The following is a 27,453-nucleotide window of genomic DNA, read 5'->3' as shown; positions in this document are numbered from 1 at the left end:
TTACATAATGTCTGCAACAAAACGAAAAAGAGTTGTTTTATCGATGGAAGATAAAGTAGAAATCTTAGAAAATTAAGTGCGCGTATTGGGTAAACTCGTTAGCAGATGAATTACGGTAAGAACATCTACTATTTCAAACATTAGGGATATTTATTAATCTGTTTCTCTAGACGGTCTTCGCTTGAGAATATTGTATTAACATCGATTCACTTCATAATAAGTTTCCACCTTTTGTGTTTGTTGTAAGCAAATTTATTATGAAGGCCTATACATATTTTAAAATTCTAAACTACGAAAACGACTATTACGCGCGTTAAAAATTAGTATTAATATGTTTGTATTAAAATTTCTACTTTTTTAATTTGACCCCGACTTCTAATAAACGAATTTAAAGAGTAACTGAAAAATAATGTAGAATTTTTAGGGCATTTTATTAAAATGTTCTATTTTACGTAAAAAGGTTTAATTAAAAAAATTAAATATCTATTTCAAATTCAGATTTGATTTTTGAGTATACCTTCAAATAAAACTTAAAACAGATTTTTTTTCGCTTCACGGAAAAAGCAAAATAATGTTTTAAAAACGAAAGATTTAATTTCTAAAATTACTTCACTTTTATAATTGCGAAAAAATAACTTATTAGGCTGTAAATTAAAAAAAAAATTAATAAACGTTCAATAACCGTTATTAAGTAATAATAATTACAAACAATTTAATAAAAATATAAATACGAAACGATTTCTTACGGCTGATAAAACAATTGTCGCCGGGCTACCGTAACATCTTAACATCTTTAAAATTTAATTGCAAGGTTAGTAGAAAAGTTCTGTTTTACAATTCTTAGATTGTTCTTTATTCGCTCCGTTTAAAATATTAAAAACGGGCAGAACGTAAAGGCTAAATATTTAATTAAAGGATTTAAACTTGAACCTTTTGTTCGTACAAACGACAACAACGCTAAGACTAACTCGTAACCGAATAAAACTTTAACGAGGACACGAGATAAAAACATGAAGTTCACCGATAAAAAAAAAGACGGATTCTATTCGATGAATTACCGATAAAAACTAATAATTATTTAAAAATTTAATAAATTTATACATTTTATCGTTTGTTTTACGTGTATTTTATTTATATTAATCGACTTAAAACGGAGTAAGTTCTCAATTCGATGTGTTTTTAATTTTTCAGCGTCTTACTACTGTACATCGAATCGACTGATATTGATGATTCTTTTTTTATTTTTTAAAGATGTTAATTTCAGTAGTCCTGTTGTATATTTTTTCCATATAATATAAGTCGGAGACTTTTTAATCGAGAACTACATGGTGTACGTAAAGTAAAAAAAAAAAATACTAATTATATTCATATACTTATATTCGGGGTGCCTTAGCTCATGCTCGGTCGTAATTTTTTTACCTCATTTCTTTCCGTGTTTTTCTTACTTTTATGAAGACGTAACTTCTTGTGAACGGTTTTAATTTATAAAAAAAAAAATGTTTGAGGTCTGACCATTTTAAATAGAAATAAAATTAAAAAAAGATTAAGGGCTTCATAAACCGACGTTGAACTTCAAATATAGGATTTTGAAATATTAATAACTTTATTATAATATTTTGAATACAATTAAGATTAAAATGTTTAGTAAAAAAATAAGGATTTGACTTTACCCTCCAGATTCTAGATAAGTTTTATCGTCAAAATTATACTGCATTAAAATATAATTGGTAAAACCTTTAGTAACAAAATTTGGATTCCATTTTCCCACTTGCTCATCGGGTACCGCATATAACCTTTTTAATAGCAGCTATAACTTGACAAAAGGAATATCAGAAACTATAAAATATTCGAAACATTTTTAAATCCCATTTTAATTCGGGTTCGATGAAAACCACTTGTTTTCATGACATAGTTCCTATGTCGTTTATATTAATCCTATCCACAGTCGATTTCCTATCACAAAGCGAATGTTTAAAGAAACTGATATTTTAAGTATGTATCCCACTCATCATCCTTGTCTTTCGGGGTTAAAAATTTATTTACTGGAATAATTAATTGCTTCAATAAGTCGGTCCGATTCGGTGCACCGTCATTCAACAAACCTAAAAAAAGTTTACAAAAAAAATAATAAATATGTGATGTGGACACCGCATAACTTCCTTGTAAGCCAATTAAATTACATATACACACTTTTTTAAATGAAAAGTTCATAAAATTTTATTCCATTAATAACTTTTGATATTTTTTCATATTTTATTTAATTGTGATTATGAATGATTATTTATCGTAAATTTTTTTTACAATCAGAGGTTAATAATTTATTAATAAATCAATATATTTAAATTAAAAAAAAAAGTAAAAAAAAGGAGATGGTGTCTGATTCGAACTGATATGCCTTCCCCCTATAAGATCCAATTATTTTATTAATTAAAATTTCATTTCGCTATAACTCTGGAACCGATGAAAATAACTACCACTTTTGATTTATCGTTGAAAAATTCTTAATGAGGGCTTATAACTGCAGTTAAGAAACAATCCAAAATCCAATTTTTTTTGGGATTTTGAGCTTTTTTGACACTTTTGGTTCAGTCAATTGCAATCAAAAGGGTATGTGCACAACTAGATGTTACAACAGTCCTAAACCCGAGATTTCAACATCCTAGGCTAATCGTTTTTGAGTTATGCGAGATACATACATACGTCACGCCAAAAATAACCAAAATGGATTCAGGGATGGTCAAAATTGATATTTCCGTTGAAATCTAGAAACCGAAATTTTTCGCGATCACAATACTTCCTTTAATTCGTACAAGAAAGTAAAAAATGGATTTCTTGATGCCTCCTGGTATGATGGGGTCAAATATTAGCCAAAACTGAGACTGATATATTAGATAGCCAAATATATATAGTCAAATTTGAAAATTTTTGTTCGAGTGTTTCACGAGATATGAGGAAAAAATTGTTTAGAAATATTGCTGAATGTTCCCCTCACCTCTAAATTTTATCGAATTAAAAATTAAAAATTTTAAATAACATAATAAATACTTTAATCATATTGAAGCTCAATTTTCTAACACCACTTTACAAAAAAATCAAAAGTTAAAAAAAAAAAAAACGAAAGCCAACTGCTGTTTTTAATTTCATCCAAATTCTATCAATGCCCTATTTACAGAAATTTTATGAGCCATTTTTAAAGAATGTATATCGAGCCAGTCCGAAGATATTAATCGAAAACAGACCAACACACGTACATATATCTACGTAAATAATTTTTAGTTTTATTGAATTAAGGAGGCTGTTGTAACATCGACATTTGCAAAAAACCACACCCAACATTTTGGCCGACCACTATATTTTGTTGCCAAAGCAATAGAACTGGCAGCAATAGAGCGATATTAAATAAAATAATATTTAAATAAAAAATATATAAAAGCGAATATAAAAACATGAAAAAATCGAACACATTTTGGATGATTTAGATTATTAAACGGCGAACGGTCGAACTGAGACTGTACAAAACTACACTTCATTCATACATATCATCCTCTGAAGTAATACCTGATCGGTAATTCACGGAGGCTAAACAGGAAAAAAGAAGGTTATTAAATTGCAAAATTATTATCAAGAATATCAAGTATCCCGATCTTAAACGAAAGTGAGAAACGAAGCAGTTTCCTGTTATTCTTTCACAGAGTCGAATATGCTGTCGCAAATCAGTACCTAGGTGATATTTAGCGCAACATGATACCTCTGATCGGTCATATAATAACCATAATTACTCTCAAAGAGTACCATATTGACAAGCGACAATCTTATCTCAGACGCTGTACATTCGTATATTCGTAATTATTTACTTTTATAAATAATAAAATTTTTTAGAAAAGTTAAATTAATTTCCGAGTTGTTTAATTTTAATTAATAATTATTTATTTTTTCAGCCGATCTCTACGGCAGCGTTTCTTTTTTTTACTTTAAAAGGATTCGGGTCCGAATCAGATCGATCGGTCAGGCGTGGAATTCGGTCGTAAATAACCCGTCCGCTTTACCGTGAAAATATCTGAGCGAAATGGATATAAACAGACAAACAAAAAAGATTATTTTTAAATAACTAAAAAAAATATAAAACCGTTAATTTTCAGAAACTATAAATGATGTAATTTTTTTTAAAGTAGGAAAATTTGTAACAGTGCATGAACAAAGGGTTGACAACAGATCTAATAAAGTCATTGTAAAAAAAGCTAATATAAACTATTCCAATATTTCTAAATATATTTCAAAATTGAATAAACTTCAGTTTCAGTAATCTGTATATAAAATACATAATCCATAGTTCCCGATTAGTCGAGCGTAATATGCATGAACTGTCACTCGTCCGTATCGATTTCATGAATTTATTTCTGGTTCGTGTTTTCATTTAACGCAAGAGTTATATAATAACTAACTTCGTTACACAAAATCGTACACTCTTTAACAGAGACATCCGAGTATATAAAATCGACTGATCTTTTTAACAGACAGTAAGCGGTGAAATATGTCGAAATATTTTTTTATAAACTCGAAATTATTTAAAGAGAAACTATAGCGTCTGAAAATGAAAATTGAAGCGATAACTTTTACATATTTTCAAGGTTTTAATTTTCTATAATCGAAAGTAAAAATAATGAAGTAATTAACTAAGTAAAACCGACCGAAGCGAAATAATTACGAGAAGACCCCAATTTTTCAAAATTTTAGAGTTAACTCTTCTAAAAAAAATGCACAGTTATTTTAAAAGATATCAACGTTTTACAGCAATAAATTTTTGCCCGCATAGCTGAATTATCCGATAGTAAAAGTTATTTCTGGATATTAATTCTTGTTTATAATCCGGAAGAGAATTCTGATTCAAAATTAAAAAAAAAAACCGTTTTGTGCGAATATATTTTTGACTTTATTGTGTTGTTTTATCCTTCTCGCCTGAAATCTCTTACTAAAATATATCTACAAAGATTTAATTAAAAAAAGAAATGTTCTCGATGAAAATCTAAATTAAAAACAATTCTATCGAATTGTATAAATTTTTTCGTTGAAAATGCAAAAATAGAAAAATGGATTTGTTAATTTAATAATAATAATAATACTCATGTATAGTTTTACGGTGATATACATTGCAGAAAGTAGATAAACATTCAATCTGAATTAGGCAAGCGAATTGATTTGCTTGGCATTTCTCCCGCCTCCATCGCATTCTGTTACCCTAAAGCATACGACCAAATGTCTGTGCCGCAAACGTCTACTTAGCCTCGAACAGTTTAGCGATCAGTATCCTAAATAGCTCCTAGAGCTTACCTAACAGCGTGAGCAGACTAAGCATGGTGCCAAACACCACCGGCTTACGTGTCCCAACGACTCGCTTATCATATATTTGCTAAAATGGGTAGGCGCACCCAACTACTAAAAATATATATGACATCCATAAATTAAAATTTTATTTCGTCTAGACAGCAATTCGCTGCCACGCCTAGGTCGCTGAACGCCAACAAGTACCTGTCCACCATGTTAAAGCGCTTGGAACCTTAATCGGCTGTTCGTCAGCCGTACATATCTCTAGGTTAGCTTCCTGTAGCAGTGCGGTAGGAGACTTTTCCGTAAGGTAAACTACTGAAGTCGGTTGAACAAAGCAAGGAACACGCACAAGGTCCGATAATGCGGCTGTCGCAGCTTATGAGTGGCCAATTTTACTCTTGACCTCTAAGTTCCAGGGTGACCCGGTCTCTAGTCCCCCCAAGAACAGGGCAGTTATACATCAGGTGTTCATTTGACTGGACCTCCCCGCAGACGCACAACTCAACAGCTGCCAGGCGGAACCGAAACAGATATTAACATTGTTGGTGAGCACCTGGGCACCCGTTGCCCTTAAAAACGAGCTCGAGGCATACCATCCCCCCAGATCCTGTATAAATTTATACAAGGATCTTACTTTAGTCGTTGTGTGCAATTCCAGCTGCCATGCTTCCATCGCGAGGCTCTGCAGCCTCTTCTGCAGGCGAGAGATGGGCGAATTTAGGTCCGGTGTACTGTGATCACCGTTCCAATCCGGTACTATTCCGACTCGAAACCGCATTTCAAATACCTCGGTTTCGCGAGCTCTTCGTAATTTCTACATGGTTGCTCGAACGTTCACCACTAAATCGATCGGGAGAGCTTTTCCCAATACGGTGGTAGCCTCGTAGGAGGTTGTTTTAAAAACACCAGTGCATACTATCAAGGCTTCTGCGCTGCGTACTCTTACGCACGTGAAGTTTTCGAGGCCATCCAAGGATTATCCCCTCGCACAACTCCAACGTCGTTCCTGATGGAATTTGACCGGCAGCTACCAGGACGACGAGTGCTGCCTGTCTCGACTTCTATGTACACATATTTTATTTTTATTACTATCATCCGACAGTTCCTTTCACAAGTAATCAACTAACTAACTAAAGTTGTGCTAACTTTGCATTAGCACAACGCGGGGAGTAGAGCTATCCGGTCAACCGTCAGGGGTAGAAGTTTCTTATTGTTTAATCGGTCAATTCTTCTTAAATTTCAAATTTAGGGATTTTTGTATTTTCAATATTAAAGATCATAATTTACTTCCTTTTTCTTTTCGAAATTTAGCTTCTTTCCTTTGTAATTTATTTTAATCGATCCAGTATATTTGTAGCGTTCAATAGTTTATATCATCAACATAATCTATTTTAAATTAATAATTTTACCTCGAACCCATCAATAATATTATTCTTATATTGTAATATCAATATAACTATAACTAGTAGATAATTATTATCGCTATTACAATAAGTATATTTTAAATAAAATTTAGCTATATTAGAAATAACCGCTTAGCACATTTCAATGTATAGTCGTCATAATCACATATGAAATGGTAAACATAATTACACATCGCTTTTCGATGTGTAGTCGTTACGTTGAATGATAGACATTCAACGTAATCGTATGCTGAATATAAAAAAATTATTTTTTCTAGAATGCTAATTTTTTATACATATTTTAATTACTTCGAAGAAAAGCGCACATATAATGAAAGAAAGCCAATCAAAGTTCTAAAGAATTGAATTAAAAAACCGGTTGCGTGTAATAAATTGATTTTAAACGGTACCTTATTTTCATATAACGATGCGCGAATAGAGTCAAATAAAAGAATATACAAACAAGGTCATATATAAAAAACGGATCACGAAGAACCGGATAGAATTTCAGGTCGCGTTTTTGTAAGTGAAAATAAAGAAATAATATCGTACAAACATAGGTGAAAAGTTTCATTTTCGATTACAGCTTGCAAAAAATTTCAAACCGATTGCGGCTCAAAATGTGAAAGGAAGCCGTATTAAAATTCTTACCTCGTCAGGACGGTCTAGTAGTAAACTCGTCGTCGTAAATCACCCGATATCGAAATCGAGAGTTCTCAGGTTTCTGATCCTAATAAAGGATAGCTGCTTTTATTCGGATTTGAATACTAGATCTTGGATACGTTTTTTAGTGGTCTGGTTACAATTAATTACACGTCTCAGGAACGGTCGGCCTGAGGTTTGTTCAAGACTATATATTTACCGGTAAAGTTACATTAAACTGATAAGGCGTTAATGATTTTAATTGTTGATGCGACTATAAAAAAAAAATATTCTTGGAACTTAAATTAAAGAGTAAATTTGACGGTTTCTATGATTTTTAACTTGAAAATTAGAATAAAACCGGTTTAAGAACTGTATCTCAAAATCTTTAAGAAAATTATTACAAAACACAAAAAATTACTGTCACAAAAAACAATTTTTTAGCTTTCACGTATCGTCAAATTACAAAAATGTGTTACTTCTTTACTAACGATCTAACAAGATAAAAAGAAATCTGACAAAAAAATATTGTAAAAAATTTAATACTGAGAAAAACTGTGCGAGCAATGTCAGTTGAACACGAAGAAGAGTTAAACAAATTATAATTTTTATTAAAAACAAAAAAAGACCGAAATATTAGAGAACACTATACGAGTGTACAGAGTGATTCAAAAGTACGGAACCCCTCAACTTTAAAACCATTCCAGATAGAATATTATAACATTCAGGATAAGGTATCGGTCAATTACTTTACCTTTTAACGAGAAAAAGAATTTCACTCCGTACTAGGGGAATGACCCAAGGGTTTTAACTCAAATATTTTAAATAGTAACACCCTTGTGCGATACATCATTTTAAACGCTTCTTTAAGACAAGAAAATGGCGTAAATAAAAAGATGGTACGATGTTTGTACCCAAAATGACGGCGAGATAAATTTTTGCGTTTGAAAATGTTAAACTTATTAAGTTCAAATAATAAAAAATTAAATAAAAAAGAAATTAAAGCGAATTAAATTAAAATTTAATCTAGTCTAATTAAAATTTATTTTGAAAATTAAATTAAATTTTTTTACATTTTATAATTCTTATTTTTTAACAAAAAATTGTTTTTGTTCCGATTTAATGAGTAAATAAAAATATATTGTCACCTAATCGTGCTGATCAATTGATCGTTGATGTCGCGGGCTTCACCCGCAATATTTTTATAATAGCAAACTAATTTATTTATGAGTAAAAATTATTGTTTTCAGATTTTCATTAAATCCTGATAAAACGGAAATTAAAAATACGTTAAAAATTTTTATTAATATTTACAAAAAAATAAGTTTTTATTAAAATATACTATAAACAACGAATTGTTGTCCAACGCTTAAATAAAGAAAAACAAAAAAAGGAAGATAAGAAAATTGAACAGTCTTTGTCAGACCAATTTATCTTATTAATAAATTGAGATAACCCGATATAAACTGATAAGCAAAAGCTTAATAAAGACATAGAAAAAATATATTATAATCTTCAACCTAGCATATCCGTCGCGGCTTCGCCCGTGCTATACGGTTACTTGTGTTTCCCGTTAGGGGATATTTAGCCGGTCATGGCACGCTTCGCTCGCTCTTGCAGACTTGCCACAGGGCTCTGCTCCTTGGATACCGCTGTGTTCATTAAACTCACGCTTGTGAGAATAATAATAATAATAAAAATTAAAGCCTGTTCAATTAAAAAAAATACCAGCGTATTGTTAATTTCTTCAGAGCAAGTTTACTCATTACAGGACCCGCAACTTTGAGTGATATAAGAATGTGGGTTTCAAAACAGTCGGCCTCCATTTTAAAAATATTATTTATAACTGGTTACTCGTGCTTCGTTCGGGTAAAAATGCATTTTGCTTGGTTCTTAGAAAGAGACAAAAATCACTAGTAGGTGATCGTACAACGTTTATCCATTTTTGAATGTTTTTATTACTTTTATGTTTTTAGTCGACTAACCGGAAACGTAAAAATTTTTAATTAAAAAAACCCGAAATGGTTTTTAGATATTTATCTGAAGAGTATTTGCAAGCCCCAATCTAGTAAATATTTCGTTTAATATAGCCAAAAATAGGGAAAATTTGAAACGATTGTTCAAATTTTTTACCTTTCTTCACCCCTGTCAAGGTTAAATTTCGAAAAATCTAAAGAATTGTTTTTAGATATTTACATCAAAATTACACCCACCAAAAATCAAGTTGATATCTTTCTTTATTTGTTACCGAGAAATTAAAAAAATAGCTGGGTTTCAAAAAATCCATTTTAACCCTTTAAACTGGGAATTTAAAAAAAATAGAAATTAATTTTTAGATATTGACATGAAGATTACACATCGAAAATCAAGTTTATATCTTCATTTATTACCGTGGTATTAAAAAGAATGGTAAAACTAATTATTATTATTATTTTTTAACCTTTTATACCTGGAATACCCTGGAATTTTATACCTGGACCAGTCGCTTTAATATTGGAAGGACAGGTAGAAGGAAAAAATTGTGTAGGCAGGCCACGTTTGGAATATGTAAAACAAATTGTTAGGGATGTAGGATGTAGAGGGTATACTGAAATGAAACGACTAGCACTAGATAGGGAATCTTGGAGAGCTGCATCAAACCAGTCAGATGACTGAAGACAGAAAAAAAATACCTGGAATTTCAAAAAAATCCTTTGTTAGTATGCACTTGCTCCATAAGAAGAACGTGTATACAAAATTTCATCAATTTATTTTCAATAGTTTTTGCTGGAAGTCGGTGAATCAGTCAGTCAGGACAAGTTGCTTCATAGGTGTATATATATAATATATTGTTACCACATATATGCCTAATTCAATATCGGCGGGTGATAACGGTAGCAACGATGTGAGAGGGGCGCACAGTGTACGAACGCGCGTAGACAAGCATCACTCCCACCGCGCAGATGACCGTGCACTTCACCCATCATAGCGGCGCTGCAACCCCACCGCTCTCAGGCTTCTATAAAAGAGCGTGCACGAGAGTGAATTGGCAAGGCTGGTCCAAACGGGTACGGAACGCTATTCACAAATCCGTCCGTAAAATTAAAACAAAACTTTAAACTTAGACACGACATTAAAATAAACACTTGAAACACGCCCGATTAACAGAATCATACAGCAGCAAGGGACACTTTCCAGGCTCTGCTATTCGAAGGGAGAATTTGTGATACTCCCGCTACTTTTGCGTTCCGTTCCGTTCCGAATTGGCGATTCATCGTCGACCACCACCTGAAGAAGAGGTTCCCTGGGCGGTCAGCCGAGGGAGCCGCTGGACGCGGACGCTACCTTCCCGCTCCAGCTCCAGCTCGCCAGGCTCAGCAGCAAGAGCCGGCCAGGCGTGGGATCGCTCGGGGAGCCGCGCCAGCGAAGGACGACCGACGCCGACCCGACTCTGCGGGGCTTTGAAGGTCACCACCACTGCCACGCTGTAGTCAGGACCCGACTGCCGCTGAGGGAAAGCCCGACCGGACGAGCCGCAACAGCTCTTCTCAGAGCTAACGCAAAAAACGGCCCTTTTCAGGGCCACCAGAAGGTTACGAATTACGTTCCGTCGAAGCCATTTGGCAACAATATATATAATAATTAGTCAAATTAAATTTAAAGATGTAATAATGTTAGATTAGTTATACTAATATTTTGAACATTATTCAGTTTTCAAAAAATTGTGTTCTGCGAACCAATACTAACTAGGAAATGTATTGTGTTCTGCTAACACAATACGTCTTACGAAGACCCATTCGCTGTTAAGTAATGAGAAAATGTTATGCTAAAAACATAGTAAAATGATTCGAATTGCGGCTGCCGTTGCCGTGGCACCATGCATCAAGATTCGTCGCGTCGGCTGTTTGTTGCAGTCTGTTTTAGCAGTGAACAAAAAGCAACCTCCCCATGATCCAATTAGATGAGGATGATATATACGATATGCAAATGAGGCAGTCTTATACAGCCTTGGGCCGACCATTCCTGAGTCGTGTGGTAAATCGAACCTCAACCCACAAAGTCCACCGATATTTACTGCCTGATATTCAAATATGTACAAAACCAACCGATTTTTACTAGGATTTGAGCCTTATAAAAATTTGTAAATTTATCTTAATATTCTTTAAAGAAAAGATTATTACAAATTTTACAAAAATTAAAATTAGTTTAATTTTAATTAAATATCATTCAAGCAAAAAAAAAAAAAATACAAAAACAAAACGTTTTTTACGAGTTAGATGGGTAGCGGGGGGGCGCCTAACAGGATATTCTTAAAATGTTAATAACCAAAATTTAGATGTTAGACCGACCGGCGGAGTTTCCCTATAAATAGATATGTCTTCAGGGCGGATTACCGGTCATACTTTAATTTTTATTTATTAAATATATAACTAAAAGAAGTTTTTATAAAATTACATGTAAAATATAGTGTATTATTTAACGGAATTCAGATGTATTCTATTCAGTCAATCATCCACTGTACAAAAAAAAAAAATAAACAAATATTTTATGAAATCTTTTCACGAATATTACTTTTAATTAACGATATACGAATAAAAAAAATAATTTTTCATAAAAATGTTTTATATTTTTTTTGCCTTTCTTTCATTTTCACTGTTGAAGGGCGATCGGTGGTATCACTTTAACTTGAGTCGCTTAGCGTAGCGTACATCATTTTATTTCACTCTGCAGCGATTTTACCTTCATCTATTTCCCATTTTCCGCTTACACCGTCGGTTACGTTAAAATTAAAGGTTTTTAACTTTTCCTTTTATTTAAATCGATAAAATCGCCTACCGGGGGACCTATCGATGCAACGTACGTCGGAATAAGACTGCTCTTTATTTTCCGATTCGTTGAGGAGGAAACTTTATTATTAAAAAACTCATCTGTTTCACGAGTTAATTTACACAGCTAACTTATTTTTAAAAATAAAATAAATTGTCTTTACCGTGAAGCGTAAACGATTTTAAATTATACTAGTACTTAGATATAGTTTTTTTTTGTATTCAGTCATTTGACTGGTTTGATGCAGCTCTCCACGATTCCCTATCTAGTGCTAGTCGTTTCATTTCGGTATACCCTCTACATCCTACATCCCTAACAATTTGTTTTACATATTCCAAACGTGGCCTGTCTACACAATTTTTCCCTTCTACCTGTCCTTCCAATATTAAAGCGACTATTCCAGGATGCCTTAGTATGTGGCCTATCCACCTTCATCCTACCCATTTCCCTTTTTAAATTTTCTAGCCTACCAACCTTTTTCAAGCTTCTAACATTCCACGCTCCGACTCGTAGAATGTTATTTTTTAGTTTTCTGGTGACCGCTTCCTTAATAGTCCCCACCCGGAGATCCGAACGGGAGACTATTTTACCTCCGGAATATTTTACCAAGGAAGGCGCCTCCATTATTGTTGTGTGAAAATGCAGCGAGTCACATTTTCTTGGAAAAAAAAAACAGCTGAAGTTTTCCATTGCTTTCAGCTGCGCAGTACTCAGAGGACTGAGTGATGTTGATATGGCCGTTTAAGTCATTGTGACTCACGCCCCTAACAACTACTGAAAGAGCTGCTGTCCTCTTTCAGGAATCATTCCTTAGTCTGGCTCTCAACAGATACCTCTCCGATATGGTTGCACCTTCGGTCCAGCTACTCTGTAGCCCTGAGCACTCAAGCCCCCTCACCGACGGCAAGGTCTCATGATTCATAAAGGGGGTTAGATATAGATATTACCTAAATACTTACTTATTCATTTATATAAAAACCGGTCGGTAGAAAAATACGAGTCTAATACTTCTAAGTTGAGTTTCAGAAGACAGTACAAATAAATTAAAAAGAAAGCGGCGTAGACCGACGTAACTTTCCCAGTTTTTCTCTTACTCGATTTCTATTTCAGCTGTAGGGTTTTTAAATATTAACTGTTTAATCGTGCAATATTTAGAGCACAATTTCCAAAAAAATATTAAAATGTTCGGTAATAAGAAATAAAAATTAAAAAAGTTTTCGTCTTTTTCCAGCTAGTCAACGACCAACACGTCACGAGAATAAAAAAAGTTGACGACCCAGTTATAGAAATTTCTCCTCAAGCGGCTTTTTTCTGATGCACGGCTTACATATATATACAAAACCTAATTTAAAATATTTACGATTTTATTTAATATAATATTTTTAGTTTATTTAATTCGGTGATTTTACATTGAAGCGCGTGCGCATACCGTATTTCATTCGCGCGGGTGTGGCGATACTAGCGACCACTTTAAATACATTTTTACACTTTAAATATTATTCGTTTATTTTATTCTACCGCTCACTTGTGACATCACAACACAGCAGACGACTACAACAGCTCTACATCAGTGCTACACTAGCGCTCCTTGTGATGAGAGGTGGTACTATTGATGCAATATACACAGTTAGCCGCTGGATGAGATGCGATTTTGCAAAAAAATGTTTTTTGGAAATATTATTTTTTAATTGTTATCAAATACGCGTAAGAAAATTGTTTTGCTTAGCATTTCTCCCGCCACAACCCCGTTCGGTTGCCCTACAGCAAAAAAACCGAATGTCTGTACAACAAACGGCTACTGAGCCTCGAAACAGTTAATGCCTAAGAAAAATAAGATCTTAATTAGGCGAAATCTGGAGATGAAGACCTTGCTGTACAGCCCTTTGTCCTTTTAAGTTGAAAACTTAATGGCATCAATGACCCATATACAGAACTAATATGACCAAGTTTGGGAAAATTCGGTCCAGTAGTTCTGGAGATGAGGCAATTTAGAGTGCAACACCGGACACACACACACACACGCGTAAGTACGTACGTACGGACGAGCATTAACATCCGGAAAATTTCCATCCGATTTTTTTGTGTTTCTTAGGAGTGAAAACGTCATGATCCGGTGAAAACCCCACATCTCCAAACTGAACCGATTGCAATACTTTTCCCTTGTATTTTCTAGCTTCTATCGTTTCTAGCTATAGCGCTAGACGGGAAAGTAAAAATACCCGTAGGCATGATCTTTTCGGCAGATGGAACCATTTTCGCTTTCTTTGTTGCACTTTTCCCTGTTTCCACCTGCTGTTTGGTCTTCAGGTTGTAATGGTGAATCCATATTTCAGGCACTGTTATAAAACGTCGAAGAAACTCAGCGGCATTGCGTTTAAATAAGTCTAAACACAATTAAGAAGTGTTCGGTGGAATGCGTTTTCGATCGATTGTTCACAAACGCGGCATCCTCGAGCGAAAAGCTATATTATACCTAAAAGATTGTGTAAAATATAATTGAAACAGTCTATCGTGATGTTTGCAATGTCAGCAAGCTTGCGACCCTACACTCCGCGATCATTTAATGCGGTATTGCGGTTTTTTGTGACGATTTGGTCGGTGATATCGAACAATCATCATCTTCAATAGATGTACGATCACATTTAAATTCAGCAGCCCACTTTTTTACCTACTAGGAAAAATCCTATAGTGAAATCTAACGCTTTTTGTATGTCTGTTGGGGGTTAAACCTTTTGAAAAAAAGATCTACTTTATAACAGCTCGAACTTAAATTTATTTATTTTTCAGAAAATATCAAGCAAAAGTTATTTGATTTACTCGATATCTGCAAACAAGCAACTAAACATTCGGGTCTGAAACTTCGCAGCACGCCATCTAAAGGATCCTACTTGACAAATATCAGAGTTATTTGGTCATACTTGTGCCATCTCTACATCAGGCCGACAAGTATCCGAACACCCCTAGTATAAATTCTGCATAAAAAAATAAGTTACTGTACCAAATTGCATGATTTTTTTCAAGGAATTGAAAAATTATTCCTTAATAATTTACATTATTCCTTAATTAATTACATTAATTGACCTCTAAATTATTTTTTTTTTGTCTTCAGTCATTTGACTGGTTTGATGCAGCTCTCCAAGATTCCCTATCTAGTGCTAGTCGTTTCATTTCAGTATACCCTCTACATCCTACATCCCCAACAATTTGTTTTACATACTCCAAACGTGGCCTGCCTACACAATTTTTTCCTTCTACCTGTCCTTCTAATATTAAAGCGACTATTCCAGGATGCCTTAGTATGTGGCCTATAAGTCTGTCTCTTCTTTTAACTAAATTTTTCCAAATGCTTCTTTCTTCATCTATTTGCCGCAATACCTCTTCATTTGTCACTTTATCCACCCATCTGATTTTTAACATTCTCCTATAGCACCACATTTCAAAAGCTTCTAATCTTTTCTTCTCAGATACTCCGATTGTCCAAGTTTCACTTCCATATAAAGCGACACTCCAAACATACACTTTCAAAAATCTTTTCCTGACATTTAAATTAATTTTTGATGTAAACAAACTCTAAATTATAGCCCTTATTAAGAAATGAATTTTTCATGCGTGTGAAAAATGCCAAGAATTGAAAATCTGTTCGAAAATTGGGATTCTAACCAGGACTTACGTTAAGAAAAGTAAGAAGAGCTACCACTTCACCAAGGAGGCCCGATATGTTTATGTTCCATTCATTTCATATATATTGCAAAATAGATATGCGTACATTTATCCGAACATACAGCATTATGTCCTAGATTTTTTCGTTGTTGATTCAAGGGATAAAATATCAATAACTGCAAAATACCCAAAATTTTAATGCGTTTCAATAGTTGCCCTTTTTACTTTATAATTTAATAATCGGCAAAGTTACGAAGTAATAAATATAAATTTATTCGAAATAGCTTAAAACGCTGTAAAATTGTAATAGTTATAGTAAAGATTTGTCGACTACTATTTCATAATATTAATGAACGAAAAACACGCACGAGTAATTAAAAAAAAAAAAATCGAATGAGGCTATCAGGCTACTGACTGTAACTCTAAACGGACGACACCTCTTGTGCAACTCGGGCTTTTTGCCAGAACAAAGAGGGTGTTCGGCCTCAGACAGATAACCGCATTCGTACATCGAATTTACGATCGACCACCCCACCATTAATAGGCCTACGTTGTTATTAATATGGCGATAAAGAAACTAGCGTAGAGTTTTTGGAATACTTTCTTTGTTTTATCTAACGTTTTATCGTAATGGAAAAATTCTAACGTATTTTTATAAGCTGCCCGTCCAGAAATTCCGATTTGTAATTCCGCATATTACTAGCGGTTTCGAAGTCAGGTGTGAAGTCCGAACGCCAGAAATTTAAAGATTTTACATCAAACTTAGTGATTCGTTTGTCATTTGTATTTTTCATAATAGTAAAATGTATTGTTGGGACACACTATTCATTTTACATAGAATATTACCGATTTTGTGATAAAACTATCAAACGACTTTTTTTCTTTTTTTTTTTTTTTTAACAATATCTAGTTAATTTTTTGATTCTTTTTTTAATCGTAATTTAATATTATATTTAAATATTGTTTACAGAATTTAAATACCAAAGTTGTTAAATGAATAAAGTCCAATTTGTTTTTTTCGGTTTACCGGCCGGGTTATTTTTTTGTTTTCTATCTATACCAAACTGAAAATTAATAAGGAGAAGGCAATGACTATGATTATAGAAAAAACAAAGGTTGATATTAAATTAGACGGAAGATTAACAGTTTTTGTTACTTGACAAGCACCATCACTAACGATAATAAATGTGCCACAGAAGTAAAAAGAAAAATAGCGCTGAAAAAACGAGCTTTCAAGGATAAAAAGAATATAATGATCGATAATCATACGAGTACGAAAATAAGGAAACAGTTCGCTAAAACTTACGTCTGGGTGTGAAACGTGGACTCTTGGGAAAACAGAAAGAAGGTGACTGGAAGCGATGGAAATGTGGATTTGGAGGAGAATAACAAGAACAAGCTGGATGGATAGGAAAAGAAACGATCAAGTGTTAGCAGAAGTAAGTGAGAGGAGGTCTTTGCTACTTGTTATACGAAGAAGAAGACCGAAATTGATAGGGCATATAATACGACATGACCAGTTTTTGACGAATGTATTTGTGGGCAAGGTTTCGGGTAAAAAACCTAGAGATAGACCGAAAGGAACCATCATCAATAATGTTAAAGAAGAGATGGGCCTTGGTTCGTATAATGAGTTGAAGAGAGAATCGGGGATGAGAGTTACGTGGCTACATCGACAAAGCGTAGCCTTTAGTGAACGAACGATGAAGATCCCTTGCTAGGTAGCGGTCGCTCACAATGATGCCTAGACTACGTGCTGATTAGATGCAGCGGTAGATTCTGAAGATAGCCGCACGGGTGTTTTGAGGTTTATTTTTAAGTGAATCGCTATAAAAAGTAAAACAAAAAATAATAACAACTAATATTATTTTACAAGTTAAAATGTGTTTTTTATTTTTGATAATAATGAGGGACGGTAAAATCAATAGTTTTTATAAAACTAATAGAAATTTTATGATTTTCCTTTTATTTTACGTATAAATTTTATTAGTGTAATAGTTAAAACTTGTACTGTCTATTTATATTATTTATTTTTCAGGTACATGTTTGTTATTTTACCGCCACTTTTTTGATGCGACTTCTTTGTCGAAAAACAAAATATTAAATAAAAAATATGTCTGTTAGCAGTCGAAGCGAGCGTAGGTTATGTTTGTGTAGATTTTATTGACTACGTGTACTGACGAATCGTATGTATATCAACATAACCTACGTTCGCTTCGCTCGCTAACCTAGTCTAATTAATTTAAAATATGCATATTATGTATAACTTAATAACATAACCTTATTGTTATCGCACCGCCACTTTTTTTTACTTTTTTGATGACAAATGTTGTAAAAGGAAGTAATAAAAAACACGGTGTCAGTGCTCGTCATCAATTAGACAGTTATTTAGCCGAATAAACGTGGCGTAAAAATATTGTAAACTGTGAAAATATTTTTAATTCTGATCTCAGTAACATTCGCGAGATTTATCCTCCGTAAGTATGATGTGTTGTGTTTATTAATTTATACTGTATTGATGAGGTGTTTCGTAATTTCTATTTTTTAAAAAAATTTTTTTTTTTTTCACTATAATTCATCTTTTCATGAAATCTGAAGAAGTTGGTTAAAAAAAAGTGGAAGTGCGACAAACAAGAGCCGTTTTTAGGTTTTATTAGTTCTGCTTTTATTTTTTTTTTTTGTCTTCAGTCATTTAACTGGTTTGATGCAGCTCTCCAAGATTCCCTATCTAGTGCTAGTCGTTTCGTTTCAGTATACCCTCTACATCCTACATCCCTAACAATTTGTTTTACATATTCCAAACGTGGCCTGCCTACACAATTTTTCCCTTCTACCTGTCCCTCCAAAATTAAAGCGACTATTCCAGGATGCCTTAGTATGTGGCCTATAAGTCTGTCTCTTCTTTTAAGTATATTTTTCCAAATGCTTCTTTCTTCATCTATTTGCCGCAATACCTCTTCATTTGTCACTTTATCCACCCATCTGATTTTTAACATTCTCCTATAGCACCACATTTCAAAAGCTTCTAACCTTTTCTTCTCAGATACTCCGATTGTCCAAGTTTCACTTCCATATAAAGCGACACTCCAAACATACACTTTCAAAAATCTTTTCCTGACATTTAAATTAATTTTTGATGTAAACAACTTATATTTCTTACTGAAGGCTCGTTTAGCTTGTGCTATTCGGCATTTTATATCGCTCCTGCTTCGTCCATCTTTAGTAATTCTACTTCCCAAATAACAAAATTCTTCTACCTCCATAATCTTTTCTCCTCCTATTTTCACATTCAGTGGTCCATCTTTGTTATTTCTACTGCATTTCATTACTTTTGTTTTGTTCTTGTTTATTTTCATGCGATAGTGCTTGCTTAGGACTTCATCTATGCCGTTCATTGTTTCTTCTAAATCCTTTTTATTCTCGGCTAGAATTACTATATCATCAGCAAATCGTAGCATCTTTATCTTTTCACCTTGTACTGTTACTCCGAATCTAAATTGTTCTTTAACATCATTAACTGCTAGTTCCATGTAAAGATTAAAAAGTAACGGAGATAGGGAACATCCTTGTCGGACTCCCTTTCTTATTATGGCTTCTTTCTTATGTTCTTCAATTGCTACTGTTGCTGTTTGGTTCCTGTACATGTTAGCAATTGTTCTTCTATCTCTGTATTTGAACCCTAATTTTTTTAAAATGCTTTTATTATAAAATTAATACAATTTAGGGATAATTTTATAAACGTATAAAGTTCATATCGATAGTTTGATTGCATCATCGATGTTTAATTAATTTCTACGAAATAAATTTGATAACTTAAGGTCTGTTTGATTTAACATTTTTCATAATTTTAATTCTACGCTTTCATTAACTTTTTACTTTTTTAGTATTCCTAGCCTCATATTTAAATATAAATATTTTTATATTGCGGTGGAATCGAATAATAAAATACTGGACGGTATATAAATTAAGCGGATTACAGTAATCGATAAACATTCCTTTTAAAAAAAATAAATGAACACACTTAGGAGAACATCGCTATAATAACTAAATTACCTAACTTCATCGGACCGGTACAGAAATAACATTAAATCTAGAAAGGAAGGGACGTCCAAGCTTAGCTTGGCAATTAGTGTGAAACCAAACTGACAAAACTTAGCGTAACTTAGTACGTCTTTTTGGATGAACCGGCCTTAATATCTTATTGAGAGCGAACAGATTAGGCTTTTATAATCACCTTTTCGATAGTTTGGTTAATCGTATCTCTTTGATACGGTCTACTCAAAATAATAAATATATTAAATAATTTGGAAAAGAATATTATTATTTTTGTTTCTACGAATATGTAGATTTAATACGTTATTTATTTGAAAGAATGAGAAACCGCGATGGCAAAAAATCTCTGTTTAATAGCGAATCAAGTCCCATATTAAATGGTATTAGGTCCTTTTAATTCGTTGAAACGATTCAATAAACGGATTAAATTTTTAGCTAAATTTAATCTCGACTTAAATTCAGAGGGCTGTTCCAATTGGTTATTAAGAGAATGGTAGCGACATTTTAGTTACGCCTAGTAACTTCAAATCGCTGAATGAGATTTTTAATTTAGGTAGGCAATTAACAACTAAAGTGAATGAAATTGATCCGTTTTTAGAACGAGCCATGAACTTTAGATGTAAACTTGACATGGATGGTTTGATACCGTACCATGAAGAACTCGAAAAAGTAAAAAAAACTGACACAAATAACGATTTTTTCTTTTTTTTTTAACAAAAAAAGTTCTATTTTTTAGTGACTTAAACAGTTTTATTTTTGTATTTTAAAATAAACTTTTGTTAAAATTAGTGTTATTGAACATAATTTACATAAATATACTAAATAAAATATTAATTTAATCTGCACGTATTTCTAGTAAGAATTTATCGCATATTACCATCTTTCTAAACGCTGTTGTTTATGATTTAAGAACTTAACCCACTTTTTTCCATAAAGATAAATTTACCGTACTCGCGGTTTTAGCATTCGCAGTAAGTTCGCAGAACGTAATCCCAACGAATAGCGAGTAATTACTGTAAATTAAATAGAAAAAAATTGCTAAAAAATAATTTTCACATTTCAGAAGCAGCTGTTAAAAATTATTTTGAACACGTATTTATTATATTATTATAAAATTATTTGTCATTATATTATAAAACTAGCCGCCTCGTCTAGCCAGAACCTGGAACCTCGAGGCCCAGGTCGGCCTGGCGAACCTCGGAGCCAACTCAGGGGCTCCTCGGGGATACGGGGCCTACCCCAGTATTACAGAGCTTTTTTGCTCGCCATTCCCGTCTACTTGAGGGTTCCGCCCTCTGGATCCCCGCACTGTTCGTTATCCTCGTAAAATAAATAACAATTAAATAAATTAGGCTTTTAGAAACCTGAAAAAACTAAATTACAAAATATAGAACAGTAGTAACTATGGTAACTGAATTACGCATATCGTAGACGTCGAAAAATTCATAACCGATTTCTTTTCCGTGGTAGCAGAAATGTAATAAAGAATTAAATGGATTAATCTTTCTTTTCCTTAATGAATATCTTTAATTCACAACATCACTCTCCTTCGGGTGAAGTAATAATGAATATTTTTAATATCTTAACCTTCAAGGAAACTAAAGCTTCGGTCTATGACTTCAAACCTTCCCCGGGATAACAATTATATATTCTGCAAATTCGGTCGCTTGGTTCTCGCGAGATGGGAGAACAAACAGACAGACAGACAGACAGGCTGACTTTATATATACATATATATCAAATATACCGTACAAACTTTATATATATATATATATATACATATACTTGGGGAATACCAAGGGGGATTTAGGCCATGGAGAGGTTGCCCGGAGCAAATAATATCCCTAAAACTTATGATGGACTTATATAAAAGACGGAAAAAACAACTAATAATCACCTTCGTCGACTTTAAAAGGGCCTATGATTGTACACACCGACCATCCATGCTGAATATTCTGAGAAACCTGGGCCTTCACCCTAAATTCGTAAACATGATAAAATTAACTTTAACCAATACCCAGTCCAGAGTGAAATTCAGAGGTGAACTCTCTCAACCCTTCTACATAAAAACTGGATTGAGGCAAGGAGACGGCCTCTCACCACTCCTTTTTAACTGCGCCCTCGAATTTGTCATGAGAAAATGGTATGAAATAAATCCCAAAAATATAAAAATGGGTACTAAGAAAAACTCCATCACAATAAATCGCCTAGGATTTGCAGATGACCTCGCTCTTTTAGCAAATAATATTCAAGAAGCCAAAACACAAATCATGAGCCTTCAAAACCTAGCACAAAAGATAGGGCTTCATATCTCTTTCGAAAAAACTGAACTGATGGCCATAGATCCTCTGGTAATAGAGCACATTACGGTAAACGATCAGAAAATTAAAATAGTAAAACAATTTAAATATCTAGGGGAAATAATAACTTATAATTTAAATAAAAAAGTGACATGGCAAAACAGGACAAATAAAATGATTAAATCCCAAAAATTAACTCGGTCAACATATAACAAAAAATGCCTTTCTGCTAAAACAAAACTTAAACATTATAAAACTGTAGTACAGCCAGAAGTCACCTACGGAAGCGAGACCCTTTTCAAAATTACTGAGAAAAACCGAATTGAAAAAATTCTGAAAATAGAGAGGAGAATTGTCAGAACGTGTATCGATAAAAAACACCAAAAAGAAGGCCGATGGTGGATTGTGCCAAATGAGGTGGTGTATCGTGAAATAGAGCCTGTTACTGATACTATGCGGAAAAAAAGAATCTCTTTCTTCGGTCATCTCATAAGGACACCGGAAACAAGACTGTCAAGAAATATCATTGAAAAGCTCTGGTTCCAAAAGCTAGAAGTAGGATGGATCAAAGAAATTAGAGAAGATATGAAAGAATTGGGAATTTCCCTGACCGACCTACAGAATAAAACTGGAAAAATTACAAAGCTAAAAGATAAAAGCATTAGATTTGAACAAAAGACAGACAAACGACAAAATACAACGAAGAGGGTGTTTACGGATGAAGAAAAGAAAGCAAGATCTGAACGGATGAAGAAATACTGGGCAGCTCGAAAGAGTAAAATAACACGCTTTTCTCAGAAAAGATCCAACTAAAATTGACTTAAGTGGTCCCATGTTGGCCGTAAAAGCATAATAATAATAATAATAATATATACATATAATAAATTTCCCGTTTCATTTTTTTAAATCGGAAGATTGGTTGCGAAGATATAAGAAAATTTTCTAATAACCGTAACCTATTAGATCGAGAGTGAACCGGAAACCGCATTTAAGCATCAGTCAGCCTCAGGAGGTGCCTTCGATTTCAGTGTGTTCTGAGTCCCCGTGCATCATCACTGTCGCCCATCCGTGCAAGCACGAACGAACGCCAGCTCTGCATAGAGCTGTCTGTCCTTCCTTCGCTCTCCAGTCCGGTATCCTACACCTCACTTCCTGAGGTTTTCGCTGGTCTTCTGTGTTCTGCCGGACGGTTCGAACGTTATTATCGGGGAGCCTCGCCTTCTCATTTGAGTTGGGTCAGCCATGGCGCCCTAGACGTGGTCGAGTCCCTTTCTTCTCACTATCTGTTCATTTGTCCACCCTGCTCCTTCTCTCGCAGGATCTTTGCGGCTAAGTTCTGCTACTGCAAGCCGCTCTCTATCTCTCCTGAGCATATACTGCGGCATATAGTCTGGTGTCAGTTGGAGGACTCCGAGGCCTCTCCGTAGCGGCACCCGCTTTCCACAGTCGAAGAAGGTGTGCTCTGGGGTATCTACTTCCCAGGAGTAGACACACGCAGGGTCTGCACGTAGACGGAATCTGTGCAGATAAGCACCAAAATCGCCGAGGCTAGTGAGGAGCTTGTAAGGTATTCGGTTCTCCGTGCTTTCTGCTTTGCTACGATTCAATCCGTGCGATAAGCCTCCAGGTCAACCACTTCTTCTCCGATGTGTTCCGCTGTTCTTGTCAGGTCGCTGTAAGCTGCTGCCTGGCTTCGCCTGGTGCAAGTCCTCTACGTTTCCGGTTTCGTTTCTCAATCAATAACCTCGATGGAGGTTGTCCTGCTGGTACTCGTGCCGCCTCCTCTGGAACCGTCCTGTACGCCATTTTTATAGGTAGCGCAACCCTGCGCTGTACGGCTTCTTTCGTTTCTCGCCATTCTCATTGCAACACACCAAGCTGACGAATAATTTAACACAATGAATAAGTTAAGATTTTAAAACGGTTCATTATTAATAGATAATAAAGAAACATGTAAGCTGTAAGTCGTAGCAGTATAACGCGGATTACAGTTTTATTTTGTTAGCCGCTGAACGTTTTGATAAAATCCTCCTTTCTTTGGTAATTTGTGGAAATATAATAATCTTTCTGTATCTTCTTTAAAATATATTTCAAATTATCTATCGGTTATATTTTTTCTAAATTTTTCTCACGCAACAGATTTTAGCCCTTCTACATTTTATTCTATTAATAAATTAACCGATACGAATTTGATGCTGTAATCCGTGACACGTCCATCCGATACAACTGTAAACCATTGACAGGCTTTGTTTCTTCTTATCTTCTCTTTTTCTTATAAATACGTCTTTTTATGTCTTATCGGCCGATTTAATTTTTAACATTCCCTTATAACATTACAATTTTAAAGCGTGTATCTTTTTCATTATAACCTCCTCGACGCGGTCCATTTTTTATTGTCATAAAATACTACAATAGTATTCTAATATTTTTAAGAATTCCTTTGTAATTCCTAGATTTATATTTGATACTAACAAAATTCTTTATCACATGAAAAAAAACCTTCCTTTTTATAGTCTATTTTTGATGTTTTATAACATTTTTTAATTTCTTTGATTTTAAGAAGAAAATAAGAAATACAAAAATTCTTCGATTGATATCGTATCTTAATACTTACACACACACACACACACACACACACACACACACACACACACACACCAATACATTTGTTTACAATAAAATTCAATTTCGAAGCAATAAATCCATTTTCTCTGACACATATTTTTTTATTTTCAATGAAATAATAACATAAACGATATATATTGTACACGAAGATGCGGATTTAGGTTTGATGCTGATCTTACAAAAGCTCGTACAATCAGCATAAAATCATAATACTCGTATATATATATATATATATATATATATATATATATATTAATTTTTTATCTACTTAAACTATTCGTCCTTTTATTTGCTCATATACTAGGAAAAATTATGAAGTGGTTCTTCTTTGCCATTTTTGTTGATACTTTAGTAACGTTAACCGCATTTTGATCCCAAATAAACATTTTACTGTATTCGGGTATTACTGTCACAAATGGCGTACATTCCCTAAAAGTTTGGTAAAAATTAGACGGGAATTTATTCCCAACGGGATAAAAATGTGGAGTCTTTTGCATATCGAAACTAATGATTTAAGCGAAAAGCGGAAAAATAAAAATATGCGTTTTTTTATTTTTCTTAAATTTCAAAGATGTATCATCTTTAATTTCATCTTGTTTAAAAATTGATCGACATAAAATTTTGTCTTTTTAAAAACCTTTCTTTTTTACAGATTTGAAAAAAAAAAATTTTACCTAATATATATTTCATAATTTACTAGAAAATTAAAAGAAAACCCTACGCCAAAAAAATCTTCCTTTAAAAATAAATCTTCCCATATTTTCTAAAATAAAAATAAAATTATACTACCTTCTTTCACAAAAAAGCAAACAAGTATTAAACAATTTTTATTCTATTAAAATAAATATTTAAAAAAAGTAATACAGATAAAATGAATGCAACAGGTAGTGTTTAAAAGTCATTTAAAGATATCATTTAAAAGTTTTCAATTTAAAACATTTTTAACAAAATTATTAATAATAAATTATGGAAACGTCTATTGCCCAATTTCCGTGGCGGAATGGTAGCGTCTCAGCCTGTCATCCGGAGGTCCGGAGTTCGAATGCCGGTCATATATGACATTTTTTATACGCTACAAATTTCCATTTTCATTGTGCAAAATGAATAAAGAATTGATTACCGTCATATAATGAAAAGATTGATTTATAATAAGTTAATTAACATCCCTGACTTTTTAAGGGCGAATTTTATACAGTTTGTAGCCGTTATTTGCGTAATTTACAAAATAGTGAAATATAATTCGTCTCAAAGAGTAATTTTTAAATGAGTTTTTATTTGTGTAGGAACTTTTCTTGCACAGGGGTTTGAGTAATCTACGAAAATAATAGGCCAAATGTAGAAGGAATGAAAAGCAAACTAAGTTAAAAAAAATTCGGTCACGGTAAATTTTTACACATATTTGAAATTAATGAAAATTTAAAACCAACAATATATATATATATAAACCGCTTTTTCACTCGTCTCGATCATTTGAGGAATGAATTACAGGGCGAATAAACAAATAAATTTTGAGGATATTTTAAGACGTATACGTACGTCATTTGTAAATCATTTAGCGTAAATTACTGACAAAAAAATTTATAGTGTAGGTAATATTTCAAAACAGATCCGAAAAATGAGCGAAATTGAGTACTACAATTTGTACTTAAAATAATTTACAAGGGTTACAGCCGTAAGAAAGACTAGGTCAAATAGTGTAAAGCAACTAATTAATCTACCTGTTACGGTCGTGAAATAATTAAAGCTTTATGTGCAGTAAGGGATTCCTTTCTGCTTTGGAGATTTTATTAGCAGGTCTTTAAATTATTCATACTTATGTGAAATTATTACTCCAAGAATATCCATTACAAACGCTAACTGCAAACAACGTAACAGAAATTTCGTTGTCGCATGATTAAAAATTGCGAAAATAAACAAAAAAATATTGTTTTCTAGTATTATTTTAAATTGAAATACTTTTTTAAGTAAACATTTTGTGTAAATTTACGTCAAAGGAATTCATTTTTTCTGCATTACAATATGGGAACAAAGAAATCTAACTTTTATTCGTAGTTTTATCACATCGTTGTATCCTGAACTCTCCGCTCTCATTTCTGTCAGGGATTAAATCCTAATATCAAATAAGTATGTTTATGATTAATTTTTATACCGAAATGAAACGACTAGCACTAGATAGGGAATCTTGGAGAGCTGCATCAAACCAGTTAAATGACTGAAGACAAAAAAAAAAGATGAATTAATTTGTAAGAACCTTATTAATTAGATCTGAATTTGGATTTAAAATTGTGTTTTCCAGAATTTTTTGGGTTAAAATCTGGAATTTATATAAATTTGATCAGATATTCGGAACTTTTAGTTGGTTTAATTAAACATTATTATTACTTTTTGAATTAAATTACATTGAAGTTTATTTACTCCAAAGTTTATCTTAATTAAACGAGTCCGATATTTCAAAATATATAATGTTTCACAAATTAGCAAATCACGATTTTTGATAAAGTATAAATAAATTAAGAAAGAAAAACACACACACAGAATCCAGGCGTAAAGACGTTCCCGACACACATACATTTTATTTGTAGTAATCGTTTGAAAGAAATTTCCCTGACCTGGACATTTTTTTCGTTTTTATATATGTA

At 33.2% G+C, this 27,453-nt stretch overlaps 1 protein-coding gene across 2 annotated transcripts in view; it reads right to left on the bottom strand.

Annotated features, from left to right (window-relative positions):
- LOC142330580 (acetylcholine receptor subunit alpha-like) overlaps positions 1-27,453 on the bottom strand; it is a 668,320-nt gene that overhangs the window by 68,286 nt on the left and 572,581 nt on the right. The window lies entirely within an intron of this gene.

This window comes from Lycorma delicatula, chromosome 9 (genome assembly GCF_047948215.1).
Source record: "Lycorma delicatula isolate Av1 chromosome 9, ASM4794821v1, whole genome shotgun sequence".
Taxonomy (NCBI): domain Eukaryota; kingdom Metazoa; phylum Arthropoda; class Insecta; order Hemiptera; family Fulgoridae; genus Lycorma; species Lycorma delicatula.
This window is presented reverse-complemented; position numbering and strand designations above follow the sequence as displayed.